Below are 23,818 nucleotides of genomic sequence, written 5' to 3'. Positions count from 1 at the left end.
TTAGAAAGACAAAGTGAGTGTGTGTGAGAGAAAGAGACTGCGAGAGAAAGAGAACACTTTTGTTAAAAATAAAGAGGGCACAATAGTGACAAGGAGACAGAAAGCAGTATACGATGATGCTTATATGATCAGTCACCCCCCTAAAGCAATCGTCATCTCAGGCCAGTAAATATTCACCCGCTCTCCTACTATTTCATATTTCACTCACACGGTTATGACATGATTACGTTCCAAGGTCCCCGTCATGCCGTCCTTCTGTTAGTGTGGCTATTCCTGAAACCACACATTATGGAGAGAAACAGATAGGGGGAGAGAGTGAGACAGATAGTCTATGTCCCATGTCCTTGTCACTCTGCATTAATATGTGTCCCATACAGCTGTGCTCTCTGGCCTCGAAGAGGCTTCAAGGTCTCCATGTCCACATGTTCCAGGTTTTAAACCCCTGTGATCGTTTAACACAAGTTACAGTGACAATGAGGCTTTTCTGACACACTCCACAACAGACTATCATTAGCTTCGCCAGCCTCAGAAAACTCACACACACGCACACACACTTGCACGCTCTGCTTAACCATATCCACAAAATCCTCAACCATTTGCATGTTTTGCTTTGATGGAGCCTCTCATGCATAATGGCTCTCCAAGTTCAAAGTAGTGCTCGAGAAGCGAAAGAATGCAAGAAACGGCTTTATACGGGAGTAAGGGAAACTTCTACAATAATAATAATTGCAAATTATTCAATGATGCCACATCTCAATAAAGATGAGGCAGGTCAGTCAAAGAACCTAAGTGGGTAAGGCACAGTTTGGAGAGGTTTATGCCGTTTAACTTGATATAATGGATTGTTATCTGATCAGGAATGCACTTTCAAATAAATATTTTTTCATTATATTTTACAATTTTCTATCTATCAATCTATCTATAAAATTTTCTTTATTTTACAACTATCCTCACTTTAATTATTTTTTATTTAATTATTATTAATTCATAATTGTTAGTAAATTTTTGTGGGGAGTCACAATACATGACATGTTACAGCTTATTATTGTTTTATTATTATTTTTATTTTTTGATATTCAGGTTGTAACACGGAGTCAGAGACATTCGAATCCATCCGCAAGGCTTTATTTAGAATCGTCAACAGGCAGGAATAATCACCAGAAAACAGGAACAACGTAGGTAATCCGGAACACATTTCAATAGATAGGCAATGGTCGCAATGGCAGGCAGCAGTAATCGTCAACGGGGTACACAGTCCAGAGTCATACACAGAAAATCCAACACAGAGATAAACGCTCAGAATTACGACCATAGGGAACGATAAGACTTCGCAATGAACAAAGAAAGTCTGCGCCTATTAAAGGCAATAACTAATGAGATGATAAGCCACAGCTGAGACGGAAAAGTACTGGGTCCGTGTGAGAAAAGAGTCCGGGCGGAACTAATATTCGGGTGATGGTTCCCGCTGTGTTTGGTCAGAAAGGGCCACAGAGGCGCTATTAGTGACAGAGCCCCTCCCCTGCGAACGGCTCCCGACGTGAGCTCCTCCTCGGCGCCGAGGTCTACCACGAGGACGAGGAGCGGGTTTCTCTGAGTGTTCCCGGTGGAGTGTAGCAGTAAGTTGGGGGTCGAGCATGTCCTTAGAATTGACCCAAGACCGCTCCTCGGGGCCGTATCCCTCCCAGTCCACGAGATACTGGAGAACCCCGCCTCGGCGCCGAGAGTCCAAGATCTGGTTGATCTGATAAATGTTCTCCTCTGCGTCCATTAGGGGAGGAGTCTCTGCCGGAGCGGCCTCGTCCTGGTCCCCCTCTCCTCTCGGTTCCACAGCGGGCTTGAGCAGGGAAACATGAAAAGTGGGTGAGATGCGGTAATGAGATGGAAGATCTAAACGGAAAGACACAGAAGTGATTTGTCTGAGGATTTTGAACGGACCCACGTACCTTGGGCTAAGCTTTCTGCAGGGGAGTCGGAGTCTCAGGTCCCGGGTGGAGAGCCAGACCCACTGTCCGACTAGGTATGGAGGAGCGGCTCTCCGGAGGCGATTGGCTTGGCGGGTAACTCGTTGGATTGCCTGTCGTAGGTTGGTGTGTGCTATATCCCAGGTAGCTTCGCTCCTCCGTAGCCAGGTGTCCACTGCGGGGAGGTTAGTAGGCTCCCCGGACCACGGGAATAGTGGAGGTTGGAAGCCTAACACACATTGGAATGGGGTAAGTTGGGTGGAGGGCTTCCTTAGGGAATTCTGGGCGTATTCGGCCCACATGAGGTATTCGCTCCAGTCCTCCTGATGGAGGTGACAGTAAGCTCGTAGGAAGCGGGAGAGTTCCTGATTCAGCCTCTCCACTTGTCCATTGGATTGCGGGTGGTACCCTGACGTGAGGCTGATGTTGACATTTAACTGAGACCAGAGGGACCTCCACACACGGGACGTGAATTGGGGTCCCCGATCCGAGATTATGTCTTCGGGCAAACCATAAAATCTAAAGACCTGGTTGAGCAAGGCTTGAGCCGTCTCCCATGCAGTGGGAAGTTTGGGAAGCGAAATGAGGCGGCATGACTTTGAGAACCGGTCAATGATGGTGAGGATCACGGTGTTGTGGTGAGAAGGGGGCAAGTCGGTCATGAAGTCGACGGCCAGGTGGGACCATGGTCTTTCTGGGATAGGGAGAGGCTGGAGCAGACCGGCAGGCGGCTGTGGTAGGGATTTGGTTTGGTTGCATGTGACACATTCCTTGACGAAGGTTAGAATCTGTTGAGTCATGGAAGGCCACCAGAACTTATTGAGAACGAGTTCCCTGGTCGCCTGGACACCGGGGTGGCCGGCGCTGGGATTCTCGTGGATCAGTGTCAGTACGCGATGCCGTAGGGGAGTGGGGACGTAGGTCAGTCCAGGAGGGCATTCCGGAGGAGCAGTGTCTGTTTCTAGGGCCTCATTGATCTCGGCCATGATGTCCCATTGCACGGGGGAGACGATCTGGGAGATGGGAATGATGGTAGCCGGAGAGGTGTCTGATTGGGACAAGTCGTATTGGCGGGAGAGTGCGTCCGCCTTACCGTTCTTGGACCCGGGCCGATAGGTTATAGTGAAGAGAAACCTGGAGAAGAATAACGACCATCTGGCCTGGCGGGCATTGAGACGTCTGGCGGTTCTCAAGTACTCCAAGTTTTTGTGGTCGGTTAGAATGAGAAAGGGCATGGTCGAGCCCTCCAACCAGTGTCTCCATTCCTCCAGGGCCGCTTTCATGGCCAACAGTTCTCTGTCCCCGACGTCATAATTACGTTCCGCGGGATTGAGTTTGCGAGAGTAGTAGTCACACGGGTACAATTTCTCTGGGGTTCCCTGGCGTTGTGACAGTATTGCTCCGATACCTGTGCTGGAGGCGTCCACCTCCACAGTGAACTGACGTCGGGGGTTTGGGTGTTTCAAGATGGGAGCCGAGGTGAAATGAGTCTTCAGATCTTGGAACGCTTTCTCGCAGAGCGTAGACCATGCCAGCTTATTGGATCCACCTCCACTGCGAGTGAGTGGGTGAGTGAGAGAAGTTAGAGGAGCTGCTACTTGACTGAAACCCCGGATGAATCTTCGATAGAAGTTGGCAAACCCCAGGAAACATTGGAGGTCCTTGACGGTTTGGGGACGAGGCCAGTGTAGCACGGCGGAAACCTTGCTGTCATCCATCGTGACTCCCTCAGCAGAGATGATGTATCCTAAGAAGGAGACGGTGGAGAGGTGGAAGGCACACTTAGAGAGTTTGGCGTACAGCTGATTCTGGATTAATCTTTGGAGCACAGCTCGTACGTGTTGAACGTGTTCAGACAGGGTGTCGGAGTAGATCAGTATGTCGTCAATGTAGACTATGACGCACTTGTTGAGCATATCTCGGAAAATATCGTTGATAAGGGCCTGAAAGACGGAGGGACTGTTGGACAGACCGAAGAGCATGACCAGATATTCATAGTGGCCAGTCGTCGTGGAGAAGGCCGTCTTCCACTCGTCACCTGCCCGGATGTGAATGAGATTGTAGGCCCATCTCAGGTCGAGCTTGGTAAAGATACGGGCAGTGCGGAGTTGTTCCAGGGCTGAGGGTACCAAGGGTAGGGGATAACGGTACTTGGTGGTTACTTCGTTGAGGGCTCGGTAGTCGATGCAGGGACGCAAGGATCCGTCTTTTTTTTTTTACGAAGAAGAAGCCCGCCGAGGTAGGTGAGGTGGAGGGTCAGATGAACCCCTTGGCGAGTTCTTCGTCGATGTATTGCTGCATGCTCAGAGTCTCGGGTTGGGACAGGGGGTATACACGACCCTTGGGGAGCGTGGCTCCAGGTAAGAGCTCGATGGCACAATCCGTGTCCCGATGAGGTGGAAGCTGGGTGGCCCGGGATTTGCTGAATGCCGAGTGGAAATCCCAGTATACCTCGGGAAGGTCCTGCGGGGGTTGACCTTCAGGTTGGGGAACTGGGACCACGTGATGGTTCCTCTGTGGGGATTTGAGACACCGCTGGAGACAAGATTGGGACCACTGGATGATGTCCTGATCCTTCCAGGAAATTTGTGGATTGTGGAGGGTGAGCCAGGGGTGGCCAAGAATAATGGCGTGGTGAGGTGATTGAGTGACATGGAGCTGGATGGTCTCAGTGTGCAGGGAGCTGGTGATCAGTGTGATGGCCTCAGTGATGTGGTAGATCTTTCCAGCACCTAGTGGTCTTCCATCCAGGGCTGCCACCGCCATAGGAGGGTCACATGGAACAAGAGATATGCGATGGCGATTAACAAAGTCTTGGTCAATAAAGTTACCGGCCGCCCCTGAGTCAATAAAGGCTTTAGTCTTGATGTGGCGGCCGTGGATGATCAAGCACACATCCAACAAGAGAGAGGGTGACAAGGAATTGTGGCTTAACCGAGTGCTGGTGGTTCTAGGAGGACGAGCGGAACATTGAGCTCGGAAGTGACCAGACTGACCACAGTAGAGGCATAGACGATTTCTCATCCTTCTCTCGCGCTCCTCACCAGAGAGGCGGGAAAATCCCACTTGCATGGGTCCTCCAGGGCGTGAGCCGAAGACTGGGGTGAGGCGAGAGGTAATCGTGGTTGACAACTCCTGCGAGAGCGGAGCAGATGGTCCAGTTTGATCGCCATCTCCATTTACTCCTCCAAAGTCTTGCTCTCATCCCGACAAGCGAGCTCAGCCTGCAGGTCCGTGCGAAGCCCTCGACGGAACATGGTCTTAAGGGGTTTTCCTTCCCAGCCCGCCTGGGCTGCTAGTGTGCAAAACGTGAGAGCGTAATCCGCAGCGGTGGAAGATCCCGGGCGAAGGTTTAATAGTTCCTCCTCCGCCTCCTTGCCATCCTCAGCGTGGTCAAACACCTCCCGGAATTTGGTGAGAAAGTGCTGATACGACGGAAAAACCATCTGCTGGCCCTCCCACAAAGCTGTTGCCCAGCTCAAGGCCTTACCGGTGAGAAGTGTGCAGACGAGGGAAACCTTGCCATCCTCTGTCACTGAGCCCGGCGGCAGCGAGTTCACATAGATGGCTCACTGCATAAGAAAGCCCCTGCACTTGCCTGGGGAACCGTCATATTTCTCTGGAAGTGCAAAGCGGGGTGCGTGGATTCACGTGATTCCCCGCGGCGCGGTGGGGCCTGCAGTGAGATCTTGTGGCACAGCCTGTGGGAGCGACCGCATAGACCGCACCAATTCCTCGGTCATGGTGGTCAGCCGATCTAACTGTTGGTTATGCACAGTCAACAGGGAGGCTTGTCGTGTCAATTCAGTAACCACTCGATCTAAAGCCGCTGGATCCTGAGGTGGCGACGTCTTCTGTAACACGGAGTCAGAGACATTCGAATCCATCCGCAAGGCTTTATTTAGAATCGTCAACAGGCAGGAATAATCACCAGAAAACAGGAACAACGTAGGTAATCCGGAACACAGTTCAATAGATAGGCAATGGTCACAATGGCAGGAAGCAGTAATCGTCAACGGGGTACACAGTCCAGAGTCATACACAGAAAATCCAACACAGAGATAAACGCTCAGAATTACGACCATAGGGAACGATAAGACTTCGCAATGAACAAAGAAAGTCTGCGCCTATTAAAGGCAATAACTAATGAGATGATAAGCCACAGCTGAGACGGAAAAGTACTGGGTCCGTGTGAGAAAAGAGTCCGGGCGAAACTAATATTCGGGTGATGGTTCCCGCTGTGTTCGGTCAGAAAGGGCCACAGAGGCGCTATTAGTGACACAGGTATATCACCTTTTTTAATTTTTACATTGTTATTTTTTTATAATAATTTTCAGCATTTAGTATTATCATTGTTATTATATATATTAACTGAATTTAATTCAAGGTTGTAACAAGTTTTGTATGTGACTCCCCAAAGATGTAGACATTTGTGATTCATAATAATAAAAATCTTGTAATATAATAACAAATTAATAAAATGAAAATATAAATTAAATCGTTTTTTAATTAGTACAGTTTTAATGATCTTACAAGCATTTTTATTATTTTAATTATTATGAATCACAAATGTCTGTACATCTTCGGTACATCTTTATTTTTTTCTGAATGTTGGTCACACCACATGACTTTAATTCAACAGCCAAATAGATTTTTTATTTCTTTAAAACATTAAGAAGCAGTGAAGCCTTTTTGTTTAAATCTTGGCTGAACAGACAACTGAGGTCCATGCTTTGTGCTTAAGGTTATTAGCTGAGGGTAATACATGGGGGGAATTATCACAGATACCATTAAACATACTAGCTGTTGTTTGAGAATTTGGCTTATTACACAAAGCTCACAAATGTAAAGTCATCCGTCAAACATTAATGCATTTAAAGATGATACATACCTAATATTATATGACTTTAGGACGAAATAAAAGCAAAAAAGAAAACATTAGAAATGTTTAACTTATAAAGCAGCCCGAAGCATTAGTTAATGTAATCAAGTGCATGAATCCATACGCATTAGCAAATGCATTTTACTTGTTTTGTGATTAAATTCTGTGATAAAATGATATGGTGAAAAATCTGTGCTCAGTGTCTCACTTGAGGAGCCCCAGAACATTTATTTCCCCTATTCATACTTACAGTATTTAATGACAACAGAAATTAACACTGGTCCTCAATTAAACACTGCTAAAGCTAACGTCAGTCAATTACAACTGTGCTATGGTTTGGTTACTTTAAATTTAACCCAGTGTCCACACAAGTGTTTTAACGAATAGTATGCAAAAAAGCAGTGTGTCAATAGTGTTGGATGCCTGAATATTCATACCTAATAAATAGCATGCAAACAAAACCTAGATGACCTGCTGTTTCCGCTGAGACACTGAAGTGTGTAAACAATGGACATTTTGCTGTCTCATGAGGCCATGACAGCCATTTGAAACCAGGTGGCTCGTTTCAAGAGGAAGTTCTATAGGTACTATAAGTATAGCATGAATGATATCCCTATATGATAGATTTGGTGTCACACACACACACACACACACACACACACACACACACACACACACACACACACACACACACACACACACACCAGAGTACATTTGGGGTTGTTGTTAGTACGCCATCATAGGATAAGGATCATATGGGTCATAGAACGATGGCAAAAGGCAGATGTTATATGTCCAGGAAGATATTTACACACCTGCAAGCCTAAAGAAAGCACTTCATCAACTATTGAGAAGCAAGTCCTTCACTGAATTCAGTAAATTATGAAAGTACAGAAATATGTAAACATCATAGCCCTAAACGCCCTGTAGAGAGTCATAATGTTCATAACTGCAGGTTAATTATGATACATCGACTACAGCAAGTTATATAATGTATATTCAGTCATTAGTGCAAAAAAATAAAAAAAGCTATGAATAATAATAATAATATTAGTAATATACACATGAAATATTCACTTGAGCTGAAATTTATCTTACTGGTAAAGTAAGTGCTTAATTTCTCCTACTGGTAAAGCAGAGACAACATAGATGACAGATAATAATAGCCTACAATGCTGATATGGACAACAGTCATCTATAAATATCTGACTCTTGAATTCCGTGACTGACCAATCAAAAGTACTGGCATGGACAACAATAATTGTTTTTAATAAATATTTGACTTAAAATCTCAGATTTACCAATTAGTGGCCTATTCCATAGATCCGTGTAATAAAAGTGTTTAAATTAATGTTGCAAAACAACAACAACCACAAAATAAAGATTAATTAAATAAATAAAAATGAATGCATGAATGAATACAAAAACTGACACTTTAATTATGTTATTATGAATATTTATTGAGCGATTTGAAACCTGTTTTTAATTTCAGAGAGTGTTTAATATATTATAAATATAAGTAAATATTTTAGGGTTTCAACAGACCATAAAGGTGGGGGACTCCTGGTTTAAACGGATTAAGGGATAGTAGGGGGATGGATGAGACGCAGTAACTGGACATAGCCGGTGGTCCAGATTCTGATAAAGTAAGTCACATTGAGACCGGTGCCGCAGTCATCATGTCGTCCGTGAGGCTGGAAGGAGAAGTGCTCGCGCGGGATGATTGGTGAGGTGTTCCACTGACCGCGCCCTCATAACCGCTACCGGGAGAACGCGCATAGAGCGGCAGATCTGCTGTGGCGTTTCATGCAGGCTGAGCGGCTTGACGCGCTCACACGGTCGTCGTCTGTACGGCAGCGAAAGGGGAGGGCAAACGCCGCATTTCGCATTTCTGGACTATACAAAAGATAAACGAACAATTTCCCGTAGATAAAGCGCGCTTACTTTCAGCCTCAAACACAGGTAAGAGCACTTCTGTGTGTCTCTGCAGATGCTTCTGTCATCAGAATATGTGTTTTCAGAAATGCAGGTGATGCGCGGGGCTGGGGAAGTAAACGGATGGTGTTGACTCATAAGGGAAGATGTTGTTGTCTGTTCTGTGTTGCTGTAAAGCCCTCGGAAGAGTGGCTTTTCATATATCCCTCGTTGGTAATGGTTTTGAACACCTGCGTGCCAGCTTAAGAGTTACTAACGGGCGCTGTGTGTATTGATTTGCCCCAATTCGAGTCATGCCATGTGCGGCTCTCAGATGCACGAGAGAGAGAGAGAGAGATGGAAAAGCCGTGGGAATAAACAGCCTTTTGTCTGGGTAAGCGGCTGTTTTATCCTCCGAATGGGTTGTGATAAAATGTTTGCTTTTGTTGAACGAATTTTCAGAGGGTATGTCCTTCTGACCCTTTAACCAAGTTCACAGAGAACGGGATACATGTAAACATATGGTCTGAATAAATTGTTTGAATGACTTGAAATGTCAGCAGAGGCCTGTGAGAGTGTTTCTGGACATATCGAATGTTTTGAGAAGATTGAGCCTCTTTTATGTATCGTCATTTACGAGTCAAGTTCATCACATAATATTGTTATGGTGCAAGTCACATTAAAATTGCTCCCAGGCAACTCAAATATATGATGTCATTATTTTCTGTCATGTTGTTCCAAACCAAAATGATTTTCTTCCTTTTCATGAGTCTTTTTTGATGCTTCCCAGCAGATGAGTCTGGTTTGTGAACACATCATTCAGGCTAGTTTTGTGAACCGGATCAACAGCTTAATCTAGAAATTCAGAAAAAAAAAAAAAAAAACACTTTATGTGCTAGATATTTCATACATTTCAAGTTAAATTTTGGTCTGTTCCTCACAAAAGCAATCCCTAGGAGACTTTAAATGTAGACTTCTATTCTATTTGTTGACTATTTTATGGTAACATGCATTAATTGTAAAAATAGCATTCTATTAGGTAACATTACTTAATGCATTAACTAACAATACACTTGTTACACCATTTATTATTTTTTTTATTAATAGAAGCTAATATAAATACATTTGTTCATTGTTTGTTCATGTTAGACCAGGTAAATGAAATATGGACAGATGCAACTTTTCACTTTATTAGCAATACAATAGCATGTTAGAATTAGCATTATAACCTAAGACTAATAAATGTTTTACAAATATTTTTCACTTGCAATCTTATTGTAAAATGTTGCTTATGATGCTTGACTGACAGATTTATTTATTCATTGCATCTTTTTTTTTTTACTTTTCCTTTTGTGCTACATTGGAAGAATTCTGTAAAGGTATAGAACATGAGAGTGAGTATATGACAATCAAATTTAATTTCTATAGCCTCCTATACATTGGTCAGCTTTAATGGATATCAGCCCATCAAAAGAAGGAAGCCACCAAAACACTATGTTTATATCCTTTTGGTATCGCCCTTTTGAAGATCTGTTGTCTTTTTCTGCTGTTGCCATGTTGCAACCCTCTATTAGCTCTATCACCAACTGTTCTGTGGCAGGGCAACCAAGGCTGAAGAACTGAGGATAACTCGATTGTGAGCTGGTGTCAGATAAATCTTTATGGGCTCTGGTGTGTGAAAATCCAGTAGCACTAGCTGTGGATGGCTATACATCATCGATGTAATTAAATTCACTGTTTATTATTAGTATATGATTAACACCACTAATTGCATATGAGTCCCTTGCGTAGTAACTGCTTAGGTGAATCAGTCAAATTGAGACTTGATAAATGTAGGCTATATTCAGACTTATGTTCCTAAAGTTTATAACCGAGACACGCTCTAGATAAACTCTAATTCTTAGGTTGATCAAATCGAAAGAGTTTCTGTTATTGAAAGGCTTGAGCAGTCAATATCACATAATAGTTGCTGTCTGTCAGCGTAATAGGTTAGTTGGACAGTTGTTGGAACCAATTATGAGGCTATAAAAACGTGGACACAAAGATGCAGATGGTTTCGCTCTGTGCATGAAGACCATTAAATGATTCCCAGTCATGGGGATATGGGTCAGTAATGGAAAACACTGCTTTGAACATGTTAGCCGGTCTGTGTCATTTGCAGTTTTGTACCTATAAACCATGAAAGTTTCATGAGCATTTTTAAAACCGTGCAATAATAAGAAAATAAATCAAATGCCTTCTGTTTTCAAGCACCATCGATTATTCATTCAGCTATGCAGCAGCAAGGATGTCAAAACAACATCACAGCCCATCACCAGGAGCTTGACCTAGCTTTCCATCCAGGTAGTTGTAGGGAAAAAGAGGGGATTTTACTAAGGGGATGCCTACTGCCAGAATGCACATCTGGGTTTTGCATGGCTCATCTTATTCATCCATAGCTGGAACACAGTATTTCACCCTGTTGCACTGATTCAAAATCAGTTTTGCAGTTGCTGTCATGCTTGCGGTTTGGATTTGGACAAGCGAGGCAGGTCCCACTTCAGGAAAATGAGAGGAGAGCAGAAGGGGGGACCAGCATTATCAATAGCCTCCCATGAGTGTTAGGCCTGGAACTAAATCTCATCTCACCAGCTGATAAGGAGTATCGCTGGCTGTCATTGGGCTCAGAGATACCAAGAAAGGAGGGGGAGGAAGGAAAGCTGGTGGCTTTCCTGATGGACAGGTGGTGTTCCTTTTTTTTCCTTCCCCTGTACACACGAAGGTTGACTGGCTTGTTTGTGCTCTTTTTATTTTATTTATTATTCTTCGTCCTTTTGTGCTGTCCTTTGGCGTCTGTGTATGAGGAACCGTTTTGAAAGGAATGCCACAGTTAGTCGTGTTAATGGATATGCCGGTAACACATTTTCATGTTGCAATTAATTGCTAATGCTTTTATCACGGTATACTGTATTATCATGGTATTTAAATTTAGTTTAACAAAAGTGGTCATAATATAGTATAACAGGTTTAATGACTTTTTTCTTATAACAAAAATAACTTTGCAATAAAGCAATACAGAAAAATATATAAAGTTAAAAGTTTTACACAGATTAAAGTGCAAAAGAAGTGTAAAGACCAATAGGTATAACTTTAAAATAAGATCTCATTAGTTAACCTTAGTTAATGCATTAACATTCACAATGAGAAATAGTTACATTTGCAACAGAAGTTATTAATCTTTGTTAAAAAAAACAAACAAACAAAAAAAAAAACTCTTTAAATGACACAGTTGCAACTTTTGTGTTATAGGGCTGGATGATTATGGCCTAAAATCAAAACCTTGATTAATTGAACATTTTACCTCGATTAAGATTAATGAACGATTATTTTGTTTGTTTTGTTTTTTTGAAAAAAGTGCTTAATATTTAAAATAATGTCTATAAACCAATTATGATTAAGTAGCTTAAAGAACTATAAACAAAACAGCATCATGTGTACATGCATAGTTTAATACAAAGGGGTGAAAACCAATCACACAGAGTACATTTTTCATTTAAACATGAGAGGCAGTGGGATGGGGAAAACCCACCATAAGTCTCAAGATATGTTTTTGATAAAAAACTGAACCCACCTTAATTTTACATGGTTTTCTAAACATGCAGCTCTATTGTGTGATACGCGAGTGCAATGGTAATAGAAGATGTCCCTCTCTAAAAAAATTGTGAAATATGCATGTGAATGGCTTGGTTTCAGTTTTGACATAAACAAGATCTTCTCCACATTCTCTTTTTCCCCAATATTTTGATTGAACATCGCAGCACGGGTGAGCCTTAAAGCTGCCTCCTTAACGGATCCCTAAAATTCGAATGCAACATTTTTGCATCCGAATATGGATTTTTTTTGTTTTTAAGTCAACGAATATTTGAATATTTGAATATTTTTTTTTAACCGCCCTAGCAGGAACATGTAGCTCGATATAATAATATCCGATCATCTAATCGCTTGAATGTCTAAACCATAAAAAAAATACAACTGACAGTTTAGTGACCATCACTATGTGTGCCGTTGAAATCGGCGTTCACCTCCGTGTTTTGCTTTTATGCCACTGACTGGATGGCATTTCATCAATGCCTAAGATTGATGAAAGTTCAGAAGAATTTTTCATTGGCAGTTTGTTAACTAATGAATTAACTAATGTTAACTAATGAAGCCCTAATTTAAAGTGTGAATGAACAATAAAGAATCAAAAACACTTTCAAATAATATCTAGGGTATGTTGTAGTCCAATTTAAAATAAAAAAAGTTTGAAAATAAATAGCCTATTAAGTCTAATTATTTAAGTATTTACCACTGTGATGAACAACACAACATATCCACAAATCTTAATGGCTATTTAAATACGTTTTAGAAAGTAGAGCAGCTGCTTTATTTATGGGGTTTCCAGGGTAACTGCTGCATTTTCTGCTGTCAGAGAGTGAATGTGCTTTCATTCAGTGCATCTCTCATGTGTTCCCCCTTGTGCTTCTTATGCATGCTTGTTTACATCAGAACAGCTTCTTTTAAGCAACATACAGCAGTGTTGTGCATTTTTACCAGTTGATGGGAAAAGTATTCTTAAAATGAATTCCAAATTCTGAATAATTTGTAATATATAAATTATTCACTATTTAGAAGTGCCCACAATAAAAATATTGTACATATTCATTACCTTGATATATCGCATTACCGAAAACCGGCACATGTCTAGTCCTGTTAGGATTGAATTATGCCTAGTGCAGCTCTCACTGTGACCCAGTGTTGGGTAACTGACAAGTTGTCAGATTGTTTGTGTGTTGCTTAATTAATTACTTTTTAAATCATTTTGCAATTAGCATGATGATAGTTCGTCATTACATTGCCCCATGATGTCTTCCATTGTAATGCTCATGCTGGGTGTGAATTAGACTTACTAAGCTGCATGATGATCTATACTTTTATTTAATTATTAATGTGAGATGAGCACAAAACAAAAGGAAAACATGCATTATGATACTGTCACGATCATTAGCTGGAGTGCCTATGAACTTCAGTAGAGGGCACTCCACTCAGGACCATTCCACCCATCAACCACCAGATGTCACCATATCATCACTTGGACACTAGTACTTCTCATACTGTTGCACCACACCCGAACTACATCTCCCATGAGTCACTGCATCACAATCGCCTTGCCACACCTGCACCTCATTCCTCAGCCAATTTCCTTGCCACACCTGCACCTCATTTACACACACATATAAGCACCACAATCACTCTAACTCACTGCGAAGTCTTGTTTACCTTGTCTGACATTTCCGAGCATTTTTTCCTTGTGTTTGTTCTTCCCGTGTCTGATCTTGGATTGTTTAACCGACTCTGATTCTCTGCTGCCTGCCCTGATCTCTGCTTGTTACCGTTTATGATTCTTGATATCCCTGATATAACTGATGCCATTCCTGAATTCTGCCTGTTTGACCATTCTTAAATAAAGCACTGCATTTGGATCCAAATGACTCTGACTCCCTCCGTAACAGATACATTAGGACTGCATAATTTTTAATAGAGATCACAATTACGGCTGCTGTGGTGAAGTGTCAATTACAGCAGTATATTTAAGTCTACACTTGTTGTTCAGTGTAATTTTTTTTTCTTCATTGTCTTTTTTTATTTTTTTTATTGGTTTTGGTTGATAGGCCTTTTTGTCCTAGGACCAAGTGGATGATCCTGATGAATTAAATAATAAATAATAACATGGAAATTAAATTGCAAATGCTATTATCTTCATTAAAACTTATTTTTATGTTGATGTAACTTTTTGTTTCTATTAAAAAAAAAAACATTTTTTCTTTGATTAACTCTTTAAAAACTTACCAATTTAATGACGTTTTCTTTAAAAAAAGATAAGAACTTTTTCTAAAAATGAATATGTATATTGGTTTTTGTCTTAAGTCTTGTATAGTGTTTATGGCGGTCGTTTTAATTTTAGTTTTAGTCTAGTTTTTGTGTGAAGCTGTCATTTTAGTTTTTAATTTAGTTTTAGTTACGTTCATACTCTTAGTCTAGTTTTAGTCGATGAAAACTGATGACATTTAGTTTAGTTTTAGTCAATGAAAATTTAGTCTCTTTTTAGTAATGCCATTCTATTTAACCCATGTCAATATAGTACAAGTACCTAGTAGTATAGACGAAACCAAAATTTTCTTTTAGCCAAACCCATTTCAAACAAGGTTATCTTGTTATATTATTGTTACCTTATACACTCAAGAATACATTCATTCCAGACACGGAAGACTTTCTGATTTAAATTTACAACATTTATTTTACCAACCAAATATGTTAGAAGTACACACACATATACATTTAAATTAAAAACAATAAATAAATAAAGAAATAATAATCAGCAAATTTTTCTCCCAAAGACGAACTCCAGCTGGCCGACCATCGTTCCCGTTCTCTGTGTCAAAGCTGATTTATACTCAACGCGTTCGCTTGGGTGAGCACGGAAAATATGACGTCATCGCGGTGTTGCCGGATGTTCGCTTTGAGTGCATGCGAACTCATTTTGCGTGGTGAAGCTTTCCGCATGGCTCCGCATCCGAACATGCACGAGTTCATGGTGATTCTAGCCAAACATGCACGTCTGTGCCGGCGTTTGTGTGAAACAGAAGCAGTTTAATGTGAAGTTCAAACCAGGGCTCTAAACCGGTTCAAGGAACGAAAACGAAAACTGGAAACAACCGAAATTTTGACAGGAACCGAACCAGAAACAGAAACGAAATCAAATTTTATAGTTCCGAACAGAATCGAAAATTTGAAATGACCGTTAACCGGTTAATAACGTTATTTTATTGTTCCATTTAATATTTGAAATTTGCTGTCAACCAATCACGAATTCCAGTTGTACGGCATATGCAAATGTGACGCTGAAGCCAATGAGTGAAATGTCCGTTCAGCTGTGAACTCATCATAGGTATGTCTCATTGGCAATGCACCGCCTTCAGGCCGGATTAGATCAAATTAGGCCTGATGACACAACGCAAAAAAGGCATATTTTTTCTCTGCGTTGGACACTCGAGTGCCAGCATGCTTAGCATTTTCTGTCCAACTGAGCACCGCAGCTCTTCTTTGATTATTCCCAACTTTGAGAAGCTCTGTTCGCCGATGGCATTGGACATCATCATGCACAGATCGATGCGCAACCCAATTTCGACATTTGGAAATGTCTGAGAAAGATTCAGTGATGACTTGTACAAGCTCTGCTGATTCATTCAGTCACCGGTTTCTGAGTGCATGAATGCAGCAAACTGTATTAGCTCATTTTGGCCGATTTAATAAAGTTTAAAAATTTTGCTGCTGGTTAAAATACGCTACGCGTATATATATATATATATAGCGAGAGAGAGAGAAACTTTTTATACTTTTTTTAGAGAGAAAAAAATATTATTTCATTCAGAAATGGACATAATGCAGACACAGAATGTTTACAAACTTTAGGCTATAATAAACACTGTTAACATAGGCTATTTTTTATAATCATTTGGCATTCAAATACATCACGAATACGGAAATATTTGATTTTGTGTTGAATTGGACCCGATGTTGGTTTGAGTTTCATTTTAGCATAAATTAATTACTTTTGGTTTGTCGTTAATATGCTATAGCTTCTTATATTTTTAATTCCTGTTGTTTTCTAAATACTGTTAATTGAAATGATTTGTTGTGGAGTGAGGGGAACTAAAATAGCCTAGCGGAGCTTCTCAAATATACCGTAAGCTGAACAATTTTCATTTGCTATATTAACCTCAAAGTAATTCTTAGAATGAAATTTGGAGTCTGACTTTCGGACGCAAATACAGTGTTACTTATTATACATTAACTATCTATATTCTTTGCACTGTGACGTTACTCACTAGGGATGTTAATTTCGATTATTTTTCCTGACCAACAACCGTTAACCGACAAGATTATTTTAAATAATAGGCTAATAACTGAAAGTAAAAACGCTATATAATAACATTTTAGCATCCAGATATGTCGGGAACATGGAAAAAATTGGATTCGTGCCGAATGAGAGAGGTAGGCATCATCTTAAATTAATTTGTTTTTGGATTGACGTTTTTATGGCCTAAACTTTAGAGGATTTGCTTTGGAGAGAAACGAATAACAGTTTTTATAATGTTTTATAAACATTTTACTTTAGACTTACAGGCATTTTAGCCTTCATTATTTCGAAAATAATAGGGCTAATAAAATGCGATGTGAGCCGTGACTTAATTTTTTTTTCACTCTAAAAACTCACTCTTATACAAGTGTCTTTTTTTTTTTTTTTTTACAATGCAGCAAACATTTTTAAATATCTTTAAAAATAGTATGATGTATTTAAAGTGTTGATAGATTTATGTATTTATTTTTTTTAAGTATCTTACATTTGGCCAAAATCTAAAGAAGATTATGCTGTAGCCTATTGGCTGTGACTAAGCGTTAGATCTCTATTTTTTTTTTTTTGAGTAAAGAAAACACTATACTTTATTATTATTGTAGTAGTATTATTAGGCAAATTATAGGCAAATTATATATATATAAAAAAAAAAAAACGTTATTAACTGTTTTTTTTTCCCCACCCGAACTGGTTTCGGAACAGTAATAATATCAGAGGAACGCAGAACAGAAACGTTAAAATATCGATTCTGCTCGGAGTGAACCGATTGATTTTTTTTCCGTTTTCAAGCCCTGGTTCAAACTGGTTCAAATACGTTTTATTTTTATAGAATAAAATGGAATAATAATTAATTTAGATATTAATTATACACTATTTTCTTACAGTCGTTTTGTGTTTGACACAAAATACAGCCTAATAGTTTAAGATTGTTTTAAGTTTGTACTTAAAGAAATTATTAATTTATCAACTCATTCATCACAAGACTTGTACTGGCAAATGCATTTTTCTCACCGGTTGTTCTCTGATATTGTGTACTTGTATAGCCCTATGATATCTCCTTAGATATTGAAAGTCTTTTAATCTTTATAGTGTTACTGCAGGCTATCATTACTTACTGATAACATGTGACACAGATCCATCCCATCGCAGTCACAGGAACACATACTTAAAAGAGCTACAGAAAGAATCAGGCCTTGTCTCTGTTTGCTTTCTGACTCACTGTCCAGACTCCTGCTATTTGGCTGTCTCACTTTTCAGCACTTCTTGCATGGACAGATCCTTGATGTGCAATACATGTACAGTCTCCCTTTCAGTATGGAAGGCTGTCTGTTGATGCTGTGGAGTGTGAAGGAACGATCCACCCTAAGGGAGGCCAGACATCCACAACTTCAAAGCATTTCACTGATGTCTGGGAAGAAGGTTGCATGCCTAGTTCTCCGGAGGAGCTGCCCCTCTGTCTGGTGGAGTTCACTTATTTGTCCTGTATTTTGCAGTGTTCATGATGAAGGATTGGCGTCAATGAAAAGCCCATGTGCTGAGCTGAGTAACATGACCGTGTCTGTGTGAGCTCATAGCTAATTGGTTGTGTCTCTTAAGTCACTAGGCAGTCCAGAAATCAGCTAAGACTTTTTTTAGGCTGAAGCAAATTGGGATACCAAGGAGAGTGTGGAGAATGGGTTTAGGCAGCCATTAGGTGCATACATATGCACGCACAATGGCCACACGTTGTTCACACATCATGCTCATTCTATCAAGGTCCAAGGTCACGCATGCCCAGTTCGTCTACATGCACAAACACGCGGTCTCTCTTAGGGCAACACACGTCCTGGAGTACCAGGCAGCTTTTAATCCAGGCTGACGTGTGACTCAGTCCCCATGCCAGCAAAAGCAAGACGGGAAAAAAAAACGCTAGGGATCACTTCTCTGGATGATGATAAGTTGGGAAAAAGGTCACTGCTGAGATCCTCGTGTCTGTTTCCACCTCCAGGGAAGTAATTTTTATTTATTTTGTACCCTCCTTTCCATTGCGCTCATTGGCATCGGATGAACTTTACTTGCTAACCCAAATGAAATGTTAATGGACCTCAGGTCATTGAGAAGCATTTAAACACTGTGCACGTTTGCAATGGTGTGAAACCAGTGATTAAGGCCGCTTAGGCACTTATCATTACAAGAGGTCCAGGTCAGACTTGCTAGTTGCCCAGGCAGCCTTTGAAGCCGCAGATTACATTGTGTAGCTTGAACCGTAGTACTTAACATTAGCAGCGCAGCCCACGACGTACAATAATGCTGCACTATGGACAAGCGTGGCTGGTTTTGGTATGAATCCCTGATTTATTTTGAGGTGGTCAGGAGGGATAGACTTGGACGCATTCCAGAGTGATGCAGATAATTAAAGGAGCCCACTGCTTTTCGTGACTGTTTTGAGAGTAGGTAGAATGGGGTAAGCAGCAAAAGATAGGGTAGGTAATTACCTGGCATTACAGAATAGGAGAAGGTGCCAGATGCCAGAGCGAGTAGGAGGAGGGGTGGGCAGATATGAGCAGAGTAAATGCTTTGCTCTACGTGCAACCTAGCATTCCTGTTGTCTTATAAACTAAGTGCAAGTTCACGTGACCTGCCCTCCAGTTTATTTCCCTGCTTCACCATAGTCGTGTTCTGTTTACACTGCATTTGCATAGTTGCATAGCAGATGCCTTTAACCGGGTCAGGTTTCCATAGTTTTCCGTAGTTTTGCATATTCTGTGTATTTTTGATTTTAAGGCCTAATTTGTGCCAGAATGTCCTCCATAATTCCAGAGTCATTTTACAGACACACAATCAAAGCGTCTGCTCTCTTTGTGGCATCATGCCATGGCGACTACAAAAAACACATGTTGTTTTTGAAATATATGCCATGTCATAAATGCTTTAAAATAAATTCTAATCCTAAACGCAGCTTATTAATTTTTTTTAGTTTTGACAAACATAAAATTTTCAAGACATGAACCAACAGCCAAAGATGTCTGTCTGCATGATTAAGGACATGGCATCAGTGTTTTAGAGGGAGTGAATTTAAAGCAAATTTGTAGCAGCTACTGTAAAGCACAGGGCTAATTAAACCACTACTCCTAAATTATCAAATTTAGGTAGGGTTAGGGGTGTGTTTGTCTGCAATACCATCAGGGCGGAAGTGTTATCCATAGTGAGCTTGTGCAAGCCTCCGGAGCATATAACTTTACACTGCGACATTCGCAGCCACTGCTGATCCACCTCCTCGTGCCCAGTGACCTCCCAGCAGCGCACAGGGGACGTGGATTACAAAGCAATGGAGAGATGGAGGGGAAAAAGAGAGATTGTTAAAGGAAAGGGAAGCAGGAATAGGAATGGGGTCACTAGTTTTCTTGGTAGTCCATTTTATCTACACTTTCGATATTTTTAGCAGCAGTACTTTTGAAACACTGTCCTTAAATTCATCCTATTTAGAGCAACATGCAGATCTTTGGTCATTGTGTCAAGTCTTGCAAGTTTTTTTGAAGTTGCAATGAAAGCGAGGTAGCGATAGATCTTTTCCTTTTATATTGTGATGAACATATGAGTGAAATGGGGGATACATAAAAAATGGGAGATACATTGCTTTATGTATCCCCCAATTGTAAGTCGCTTCGGAAAAAAGCATCTGCGAAATTACTAAATGTAAATGGGTTATTGAAAAAATGGTTAGAGCATGGTTTAATCTATCATTGGATGATTGAAAGGAGGCAGATGAGAAAGTGAGCTTGCAGTTGATTTTAAGAAAGGAAGGAGTTTTTAGCTGACTTTATGATTGGTCACCAGAAAGAAGTCTGATATTTTGATTAAAAATTAAGAACACAAAACATAGATGAATTATACACAAAAAGATAAGAAACACATTTTAGAAAAAAGGGTGAATTTCCAATTTATGCCAACTTTTAAATATCCAACCACAGCTGTTTTCGGATGCGTCTGGAAACCCCAGCATGTTTGAATTCAAGGATGTGTCATGTTAATGCCCCATACGATTTGTTCAACTTGTGTCTGGTGAATCCCAAAAAGCCTAATTATACAGGGCTTCCTTAACATCGATTAATCAACTAGTCATTCAGGCATCCCTCCAACCAGCCGATTTTGAAAATATGTAGCTTTACACATCCCCAGGCAGAAGAGGGCAGAGGAGGGAGGGGAGAGAAGTGAGTGAAAGAGAAAGAGGAGCAGGAGGAGAGTGATAGGGGTTGGCCTGGCCTCGGTTATGGCGGAACAATAGAGGTCAGGCGATTAACAGCCGATTGCTTCAGTGGCTCCTCAGTTCACGCTCCTTTCTGAGAGGCAGGAGACAGGAGATTTACTTCAGGCTGATAGGTGTTGGACTGACAGCTGCTACAGGAGGGCTGTAAATCTTGTGAAGTTAAACAGCTGTCTGCCCGCCCATCCGTCATGCCACAGAGGCGGAGAGGGGCAGCAGCCCACCACTGTGCCAGCGATGACTGGCTCATCTCCAGGCCACACTTCGGCACACAGTCACATGGCTCCCTCGTCCTCATGCCAGCTTGATGTCAGCACTGAAACACACTAATTTGTCCTCATTGCCGATGTGCTAGCATGGCGGAGCCCTGGGGAAGAGATCTGCACAGATCCGGAGGTAGTTTCTGGTCGCTTTCTGATTGGTGTGATCTGCACCGTGTGGCCTAAGCACACTGCCATCACCTCCACCCCTCTTACTCATTTCTTATAATTTGCAGCCCAATCTAATCCTGTAGCATGGCTTGTTGTATATTCCCACTCTTTGATAAATGCCAGGCTGTCAGTGCCCCTCCTGCATCCATCATCTTTGTTGTGTTAAATCTGATGGTAATATATGCAAAATGGCTCCCCTTTGTTAGCATTATTGCCAGAGATTTGTCAGTATGCATACTTCCAGTTGATGGCCATGTGACTTTCAGTTCTCCAATTAGCAAATGCCCTGATCGTATTAGTTCTGTGTCCACTGCTTAAATGGCACGATTCATTCATTCATATGACAAAAAAATGACCTAATTAAATTGAAGGAGACACTAAGACACACTAAGACATATTCTGTTTATTAGCAGACAGATATTTTATTCTCTAGATGAGTGTAAAAATTAATTCCCTGAGCAGCAGAAGTTCCCTATTATTAATTAGTAACCTAAAGCACACAAGCTGTGATTTTAGAATTTTAGCTAAACAAACTAAAATCTTAGCAGGAGTTAAAGGTCCCAGGCTTAACTGCAGTGCACATTGACTCAAACAAGACAAAAAAGGACAAATTTGTTGTTTCGCAACAGTTTGGCTTCATATCTCGCAGAGGCCTGCATCACGTGAACGTGTGACATAGAGGCTCTTCTGTAATCAGACACGGATGCATGGTAGAGCTCCTGCTTGACAGCTGCAGTGCTCCGTCACAGGCTCGATTTGCAATGTGCACAGCTCACCACACACTGTCACCTCACTCTTTTGTCCCTCATTGCTGCATAGAGGCTGCAAGTTTACATAACTAGCTAACAGTGCTAACGAGGACTTCCCACACTGTTGCTGCAAACTTTAGTGTGATTTTTGGTAGTGACTGTTGCGTACTTTGATTATGGGACAGTGTCCACCAGAGGCTACTGGCAGCTGGCAGGGTCCACTCATCTGAGTGATGACAATCCGATTAGCTTCACCTGAACGCATCACAGTCATCTCAAAATTCCCACGGGTCAGAACAAAATTACAGAGAAAGGCAGATATTAAGAAGGGTCAAAACAATTTTGTGTTCTTGTGGTGCAGTTTAGAACAGCAGCGGGCTCAGTAGTGTGCCCTGTGGCACCTCACTGTAATAGCTGCTTGAATACTGTTTTTTTTTTCCTGCAGTGGCTGTTGATTTTGAAGCCGATGGAGTATGTGACGTTCTACTGAATCTCAGAAACAGTCAGTCAAAGCCTACAAGGCCATTTATGCTACATTGGAAAAGAAAAATCTCTGAGTGATGCCGTTTCTGCTGAGGTTGTGCTTTTTTCTGATGGTTTGATGCACATTGCAGGCATATATGCAGTGAAGTTAGTTTTATCTTTATCAGTCAGGGGAGATTGACATAAGGCATTTAACTTTTCCTAATGGAGAGTGATGGATAAGTATATCCGTATATCCATATATCTTATTATATAAGATATAATCTTATAAAAAGCATTTATTTGTTTCAAATATATGTGAAAATATGCATGCTATTGACAAGATGATGGATACTGGGTCATCTTGGTCCACTCTAAATTGGTTTTATTTATGATGGCTCTTCTTGAGAGCAGTAATGGAGGAATAGTATTTTGTTTTGAATCACCATATGCATTTATCCATTTTGTTTCCATTTCGGCACTCAAACTGCTGCTCATCTCGTCCAATACTTATATGAATACATTCAAAAATACTTCCAGGAGAATCATACTTGGTAACACACATGGGTTACACACACACATACAGTATTCACTGAGTCTGAAATACCCACATCTTTAACCTACACACACTCTGTCACTTGCTTTCTCTAACATTTCCACACCTCTATTGTTTCCTTGCTTACACACACATTTTCAACTTTGTGCTGATGAAATGCACAGTTGAACTTGCAGAGGTAAAGCTTTTTCTGGCGTACCTCCTGGACACATTCAGAGCTGAAAAGAAAATTCAGATATGTAATAACATATGTTTAATCATCATAATTATAATCTGTAAACGGCTAGATATTTATATATGTAAATGGAGATGCTAATGGTTGGCTTTCTCTTTTATTTTAAAGACCTCTGTTGTGTGAACCTGAGGGGAACTGACTTTACTTTGATCCCAAAGTAAATCACAAAAAAGTAAAAGTTAGTTTTGAGAAAAAATTCTATCACCGTTTGTTTTCAAATGCCACTGATATTTTGTTTGATATAATTTCAAATAAAAGATTTATGTAAAATATATGATAGACAGTGAGCAGTTACAAAAGAAACTCTGGCTTTGTTTAATTGTTCTCATTGATATCTACAATAAATGTGTATCTAAATCTGTCAGGCATTTTTATACCCTATTTATTTGTTTATTTTATTTATTTCTTATTTATACATTATTCATTCTGGATTTTTGTTTATTTATTTA

General features: G+C 40.8%; 1 protein-coding gene across 11 annotated transcripts in view; it reads left to right on the top strand.

Moving 5' to 3' along the window:
* The first annotated feature begins 8,510 nt into the window (after positions 1 to 8,510).
* LOC132130988 (neurexin-1-like) overlaps positions 8,511 to 23,818 on the top strand; it is a 429,322-nt gene continuing 414,014 nt past the window's right edge. For 9 of the 11 annotated variants that reach the window (XM_059542927.1, XM_059542930.1, XM_059542922.1 and 6 more), the window contains exon 1: positions 8,512 to 8,805. The gene's annotated coding sequence lies outside the window, so the exon portion shown is untranslated. Of the gene's footprint in view, positions 8,806 to 23,818 lie in introns of all 11 variants that reach the window. The other 2 variants (XM_059542924.1, XM_059542918.1) reach the window with 1 other exon arrangement.

The sequence above is a fragment of the Carassius carassius genome, chromosome 47 (genome assembly GCF_963082965.1).
Source record: "Carassius carassius chromosome 47, fCarCar2.1, whole genome shotgun sequence".
Lineage (NCBI taxonomy): Eukaryota > Metazoa > Chordata > Actinopteri > Cypriniformes > Cyprinidae > Carassius > Carassius carassius.
This window is presented reverse-complemented; position numbering and strand designations above follow the sequence as displayed.